The sequence below is a fragment of the Amblyraja radiata genome, assembly GCF_010909765.2.
Source record: "Amblyraja radiata isolate CabotCenter1 chromosome 42 unlocalized genomic scaffold, sAmbRad1.1.pri SUPER_42_unloc_2, whole genome shotgun sequence".
In the NCBI taxonomy this organism is placed as follows: Eukaryota; Metazoa; Chordata; class Chondrichthyes; order Rajiformes; family Rajidae; genus Amblyraja; species Amblyraja radiata.
Window position 1 is genome coordinate 3,562,382 of NW_022630088.1, and position 8,249 is coordinate 3,570,630.

The window sequence follows — 8,249 nt, forward strand, 5'->3', positions numbered from 1 at the left end:
CTGTAGAAGTATGATTTCAATGTTTTTTGTATGAAGTATTTTTAACAGGTAACTTTTTAAGGGGTAACTTTATCCACACAAAGGGTGATGGGTGTATGGAACAAGCTGCCAGAGGAGGTAGTTGAGGCAGGGACCATCCCAACATTTAAGAAAAAGTTAGACTGATACATGGTTAGGACAGGTTTGGAGGTATGGACCAAAAGCAGGTAGCATAGCTGGGACATGTTGGCGGGTGTAGGCAAGTTGCGCCGAAGTGCCTGTTTTCACACTGTATCACTCTATGACTACATTATGCCTCCACCATGCATGAATGCTTCAAAATCAAGTGATCGAGTTTTATTGCCATATACTCAAGCATCGAAACATAGAAAATAGGTGCAGGAATAGGCCATCGGCCCTTCGAGCCAGCACTGCCATTCAATATGATCATGGCTATTCATCTAAAATCTGTACCTCCTTCATGTTTTTTCCCCATATCCCTTGAGGTCGTCAGCCCCAAGAACTAAATGTAACTCTCTTGAAAACATCCAGTGAATTGGCCTGCACTGCCTTCTGTGGCAGAGAATTCCACAGATTCACAACTCTGCGTGAAGAAAGTTTATCCTCCATCTCTGTCCTAACTGCCCACCCCCCCCCCCCCCTTTATTCTTAAACTGTGACCCATGGGTCTGAACGCCCCCAACATCGGGAACATTTTTCCTGCAGGTACAGTAAGTGAAAATCTAGCAGGCAAGCAGGATGCTTTCTCCAACCACCCCCATTTGAAGTACACTATCTTCCACCGTTTCTACCCAGTGCTTGGTACTTACTTCCAGCAGCCACTGGTTGTCCTCCGGGATGCACTCTCTCCTCTCAACCCCCCTCTCTTTCTCCCCCTCTATCTCTCCCCTCCATCTCTCTTTCCCCTCTCTCCTCTCTCCCTCTGTCTCTCCTCTCAACCGTCTCTCTCCCGTCTCCCCCTCACTCTCTCCCCTTCCCTCTCCTCTCTCCCCCTCTCTCTCTCTCTCTCTCTCCCCCTCTCTCTCCCCTCTCCCTTCTCTCTCTCCTCCTCTCTCCCCTCTATCTCTCCCTCCTCTCTCCCCCCTCTCTCTCTCCCCCTCTCTCTCTTCCCCCTCACTCTCCCCCCTCTCTCTCGTCCCCTCTCTCCTCTCTCTCCCCCCCTCCCCTCTCCCTCTCTCTCCCCTCTCTTTCCCCTCTCTCTCTCCCCTCCTTCCCCTAACTCTCTCTCCCCTCTTTCCCCTAACTCTCTCTCCCCTCTCTTTCCCCTAACTCTCTCTCCCCTCTCTTTCCCCTAACTCTCTCTCCCCTCTCTTCCCCCCCCACTCTTCTCCCCCTCCCCCTCATCTCTACCTCCCCCCTCTCTCTCTCCTCTCTCTCCCCCGCGCTTCTGCCTCTCTCTCCCCCTCTCTCTCTCTTTCTCCCTCCCTCTCTATCTCCCTCTCCACACACTCTCCTGTCCCTCTCTGTCTCTCCTCTCACCTCCCTTGCCCCCTCTCTCTCTCATCTCTCTTTCCTCCTCTCTCCTCGCTCTCTCTCTCCCCCATATCTCCCTCCCAACTCACTCCTCCTTGCTCTCTCTCCCCTCTCTCTTTCTCCTCTGTCTCTATCTCCTCTTTCTCCCCCCATCTTTCTCTCTTTCCCCCGTTTCTCTCTTTCCCCCTCTCTCCCTCTTCCCCTTCTCTTTTACCACCCCTCTCTCTTCCCCCTCTCTCTCCAATTCTCTCCAACCCTCTACTCTCTCTCCACCCCTCTCTCCCTTCCCTCTTTCTTCACTCTCAGCCCCCTCTTTCTTCCCCCCTCTCCCACCTCACTCTCCCCCCTTTCTCTTCCCTTCCTCTTTCCCCCCTCTCCCTCCTCTCTCGCTATTCACCCCAGTTTATCCAAGTTTTGAAATTTTTGTTGATCACAGAATTTCTCACCACATCTATGGGTGACATTTTGGGTCAAGTCACATTTTAAAAACAACTCTCGTTGGCCAAAGTACTTTACATTTGTTATAAGAATAATATAAACAAACAAACTACATACATATATACATATACATATATGTCAGGATAAGATTCAGTATTTCAGACAGAGAGAGAGACAGAGAGAATGTGCTGGAGGGACATTTTGGGTCGAGACCCTTCTTTGGTTTAGTTTAGTCAAGTCGTCACATTTATTTATATAGCACATTTAAAGAACAACTCTCGTTGGCCAAAGTGCTTTACATTTGTTATAAGAATAGCACAACAAAATAAACTACATACATATATACATGGAGCCCTCACTCAGAGGATGTCAGGAAAGGCTTGGGAGTATAGATACGTCTTTAGTCTTGACTTAAAAGAGTCGATGGAGGGGGCAGTTCTGATGGGAAGGGGGATGCTGTTCCACAGTCTCGGAGCTGCAACCGTAAAGGCGCGGTCGCCCCTGAGCTTATGCCTTGACCGTGGGATATTAAGCAGCCCCAAGTCGGCCGATCTGAGGGGCCTGGAGGTGGAGTGGTGGGTGAGAAGACTTTATGTAGGTGGGCGCAAGCCCATTGAGGGCTTTGTAGACATGGAGGAGAATCTTGAAGTTTATACGGATCCGCACAGGGAGCCAGTGGAGAGAGGCCAGGATCGGGGTGATGTGGTCCCTTTTTCAGGTGCCCGTCGGGAGTCTCGCTGTGGCGTTTTGGACCAGTTGCAGGCGGGACAGGGAAGATTGGCTGATGCCAGTGTAAAGGGAGTTGCAGTAATCTAGACGGGAGGAGATGAATGTGTGGATGATCTTTTCCACGTCATCAAACTGGAGGAATATTTTTATTTTAGCTATCATCCGAAGCTGAAAGAAGCTAGCTTTTACCACGGCATTGACTTGTTTGTCAAATTTCAGTGCTAAGTCCAATATCATGCCAAGGTTTTTGACGTGAGGTTTGAGTAGTTTGGTAAGGCTTCCAAGGCTGCCTGCTATCATTTTCATTGAGTCCGAGGGGCTGGGAAGGATGACCTCAGACTTACTCTCATTTAGTTGGAGGAAGTTCTGGGTCATACAACACATTATACGGCATTTCGTTTGGACCTCAAGGGGTCCAAATGACAATAAATTGAATTTAATTGTATTGTATTGTATTGTATTGTATATCCCCGAGGCAGTGGGTAAGGTTAAACAGATTTGATTGGTTTTTGGGCTTCAGGGGGAGATAGAGTTGGGTATCGTCTGCATAGCAATGGAAGGAAATGCCGTGCCTCTCAATGACGGCCTAAGTGGAGCATATACAGGGAGAAGAGAATGGGGCCAAGGATGGAACCTTGTGGAACCCCACAGTAGACGTTAGCTGTGGTGGAGAATGAGTTGCCTATTGTAGTGTATTTTGGGTACTTGGAACTGACTCAAAAGAACTCTCAGATACAGGAGTAAACTAACAAGCTTCTTTATTGCTGGACGCCACAATGAGTCTCCTCTAGCGCATGCGTCCCCTCGCACAAGACATAACATATGTTAATCACATTATATACATTACACTGCTCCCCCTTTAACTTGGAGGCAGGTTACACCATTTACATTATATACATTACACTGCTCCCCCTTTAGCTTGGAGGCGAATAACACCATTTCTAGTACATTAAATATAATTGATTAACACACAGTTGCAAAATTATATTATTACAGTCATCTTACATTACATCCTCATAATTGTAAACTGTATCTAAACTTAGCACTTATAATGGTTCATTCCACTCATCTTTCTAATCACTCTAGCTCTACCTGTATCTCTGCCTCTTCAATTTTTAAATATCCTAATCTAATTTGCAGATTTTTTCCTGTTCTTGAAATTCTGCTAAAGTTAACATTTCCTCTGTTTCTGTTCCTTATTTGTAGGTGGGATCTGACACATGACTGCAGGTTTTTGTTTTTCAGTCGCTCTCTGTCGCTCAATTTCCTGGCGCTACGTATTTATCTGCTCTTGTTGTATAATGACATTCTGCAATGCATAAACATTTGTCCATTGCTCAGTGAAGGAAGCTCCATGCTGAACTATACTGAAGTGTCCTAATCTCAATCGGTCCTGCATACTTTTGTCTCGACCGACAAGCCTCTCTTCTTTAGACTTTTCTGTTAACAGCTTTTGGCTCATCGTCGCACATTTATTTAACCGTTCTTTGCAACATTTAAGCCTTTTCTGCTGTTCGTCTATTTGTCTTCTTAAATCACCTTTCTGGTTATTCATCAAGAAGTAGGATCTATACTGTCCTTGCAATACAGCAGTGGCTTTGATTTGCGCTCTGTACTACATTTCTCTTACTACATAAGCACGGTAGTGATACTGCACTACAACTGCTGTATAAATCGGTTTGAGGAAGTCTTTCCTATATCGTTTAAGCCTTTTGAATAGTTTCAGCCTTTTCTGTTGTGCGTCTATTTGTCTCCTTAGGTCTTTCCTATACCAACTCATACGGATTACTGACTGCACTTTTACAGTAGCTCTCTTTTGCTCAACCACCATACTCTTGTAGGCAGTCTGAATGGTAATATTTGCATCCCTCATTAACTGATATTGCACAAACTGGGAATGCCCTATTTTGCATGCTTTGTACCATCTCTGGATCGAAATGACTGCTTGTCGCATAGCTCTGTACCGTACCCTTAATTGGTAACCACGGTATGCAGCTTGCAGAGTGACTACAGCCGCCTTTTGCATCAAGAAATGCTTTCTTGTAATGCACATTCTTATGAATGACTCAATACAGCGTGCTGCCCTGGTTTTCTCTACCAATACTCTGGCTTTGATCCCGCGGTATAAGGCCTGAATACACACCACTGCTTCCCTCAAACTCTTATACTGTCTCACTTGGACATCTCTTATCTGGCATGCTCTGTATCGTTGCTGTACCGCAATGGCAGACCAGCGTAATTTCTTAAAATACTGACGCTGTTTATACATCTGATAATAAGTCTGTATGACCTTGACAGATTTATGCATGCCCCGCAGTTGTCTTCGAACAAGCATTCCACGGTAGGCTGCCTGAAGCAGTACATCGCTTCTGCGTACCTTAATGTAAGTTTTGCGATCACTTTCCATTTGAAGGTATGCCCTATAATGGGTTTGTACTATTATAGCTGCCAATCTCATTGCCTTGTATTGACGGTATACTCTATGCCTTCTAAATGCTGCTTGTATTACCGTTGCTGCCTTCTGTTTGTTCCGGATTTCTCTCTGTACCCTCATACCCCTGAATGCAGCTTGAATAGCTAGGGTTGCCCTTTGGATGGCAATTTCTCTTTGCCTTTGACTTCTGCCACTTTGCATTTGCCCTTTGTCCCTTAGCACTTGACCTGTGTCATTTTGCACTTGACTTGTGTCCCTTTACACTTGACTTGTGTCCCTTTGCACTTGACCTTTGTCCTTTAGCACTTGACCTTTGTCCTTTTGCACTTGACCTTTGTCCTTTCGCACTTGATCTTTGTCCTTTGAGAGACTCTCTGCCCCCTTTAGTTCAGGCTCCTTGCCTCTGGACACCCTTGGAGGTTTTGGCGAGAAATGAGCCATTAAAGCCTCCTTACACTCATACATTTTATCCGTGGGCGCTGCTGGCTGCAGTAACATACGTAAGGTTTGATAACCCTCTTCCTAAGCCTAATATGAACCATGCTCTCTTCTTCTCCTCTGCAGCAATATCATTGGAAATGAAACAAGCCTCCAAGACTTTGGTCCATTTCTCAAAATTACACCCATAATCTAACTGGGGCACGTTTCCCACAATTTGAAAAGCCATGCTACCTGTTGCTATTCAGGTGCACTGTCTTCTTTTCTCTCACTGTGTATTCTGCACTAGACATCCTTCTACGCACTAAGAAGTGATCCAGCCCACTGACTATTACTAATTCTTATAATAATAGATTTATCCCATTAACCAACATTTCATGTTAATAGACATTTAGAACATTTTAACCATATTCCTGCTATGCACACAGATTTACTATTAATAACAGTGACCAATGCATTACATCCAAACAGTCCCGCTTTTACTGTGAAGGAATAGTGAACAACGCATTACATTCTACAGTCCTGCTTTTACTTTGATGGATTTCACTTGTCCAACTTGTCGGCCTATGGACTCCGGTGCCTTCTCGACCTCTCGAGCTGTCCCCACCGGTACTTTTGCTGCTGACCTCGCCAGACCTCCACTTTTGCTGCTTTTGCTGGCTCCACCGGGCTTCACCGTTACTTTTGCTGCTGCTGGCTCGCTGCCAAGTCGACTACTGCTTCTCTGCTGATTTGCCTGCCTGCTGTCTCCACAGCCCTCACGACCGGGCTGACTCTACTCCCGATCGGGCTGAAGTGCTTGAGTGCTGTCCTGCTTCTCTCGTGCGGACCCACTCTTTGCTCGGGGCTGGACTTCCTCTCACGTCCGGGCTTTCCCCCTTGGCCAGCCCGCTTCTCTTGCGCGGCCGGACCCTCTTTTCTGCTCGCGGTCGGGCTGACTCTACTCCCGGTCGGGCTTTATTTCACGACCGGACCGCTTCTCTCGCGGCCAGTTTTCTTTTACTCTGCCGGGCCGCTTCTCACGCATGGCTGGGCTTTATTTTTTCGCTGCTGGACCGCTTCTCACGCGGCCGGCTTTCTCCCTCGACTGGGCTGACTCTTCTCCCAGCCGGGCTGACTCCGTTTCGTCGGTGGCTTCACTGGACCTGTCCGTGACGTACCCGGTACTAGGCCCTCACTCGACGTCGTTGGCAGCTCCTGGGCCTGGCTGTGGGCTACACAGCCCTGGAAAACGCCCGAAGTGGGTGGCAGCTGCTGAGCCTCTTCTGCCCCTTTGCCTTGGCTACACAGCCCTGGAAAATGTACCAGGTAAGTTGACACCGTCGCTGTCCTGCTGGTTAGGCTTCCAGCTTTCGGCTGCTTTCTTCGGTGACACTTACTTACTGCCCCACTTGTTTTCCTTGCTTCCTGTTCCGACCTTGCTTTTCTTTGGCGCCAATTCAAAACCGTTTGGCGCCAAATCTTTTGGCTTGGTGCCGTTCCACTTTGTTTCCAAACACAACCTTTTTTTTTTTCTGACAGTCCTTCTTTCCTTTTCTGTTCTTTTATCCTCTTCGTGCTGTTGTGTGTTTTGGTGTAACAATTCACCTAAAACTTGTACAACGATTATTCAGCTTGAGGAATTTGACAAAAGGAAAACTCAGTCTAAAATGTGTAACAATCCGAAGGACGACATCTTGCCACGTAGACACAACATAGAGATAGCCTGACAAAACTCGCCAACTTGTACAGCTGATGTTTTAAATGTAGTCCCAGGCATAGAGGGATCTGCAGGCCTCTCTTGCCCCGCTCGCAAACAACTGCGACACAGCTCTGTATCTACAGTTTAAACTGTTAAACAATCCTGCGTGTTGCAAAACAGTCTTGTGGGTGAGTTCACAAACTCTATCCCATCCTCGTCGCCAATAGTAGTGTATTTTGGGTACGTGGAACTGACTAAAAAGAACTCTCAGATACAGGAGTAAACTATCAAGCTTCTTTATTGCTGGACGCCACAATGAGTCTCCTCTAGTGCATGCGTCCCCTCGCACAAGACATAACATATGCTAATTACATTATATACATTACACCTATGTTAGTCGAGAAACTCCTACTTTTGAGGTAGGAGATGAACCAGCTCAGGGCAGTGCCATCAATACCAACCCCATACTGGAGACGGTTAATTAGGATGGTGTGGTCAACAGTATCAAATGCTGCACTGATGTCAAGAAGGAGCAGAATAGCATAGTCGCCGGAGTCAACGGTGAGCAATAGGTCATTGTGTACCTTCAACAAGGCAGACTCTGTGCTATGGTGAGCCCTGAAACCTGATTGGAAAGTTTCCTGGATAGTGTTTTGGTGAAGGTAAGGTATATGTTAACTTAAAATTACCTTTTCAAGGGCTTTTGAGAGGAAAGGCAGTTTAGAAATGGGTCTGTAGTTGCTTGGCAAGGTGGGGTCGAGGTTAGGTTTTTCAGGAGTGGTTGGACCACCGCATGCTTGAAGCAGTTTAGTTTAGAGATGCAGCGCGGAAACAGGACTTTCGGCCCACGGAGTCCGCGCCGACCAGCAATCACCTCGTACGTACACTAGCACTATCCTACGCACATTAGGGACAATTTAACAATTTTGCGGAGGCCGATTAATCTACAACACTGAACTTCTTTGAAATGTTGGAGGAAACCACAGCACCCGGAGTAAAAACCCACGCAGGTCAAGGGGAGAACGTGCAAACTCCGCACAGAAAGCACCCGTAGTC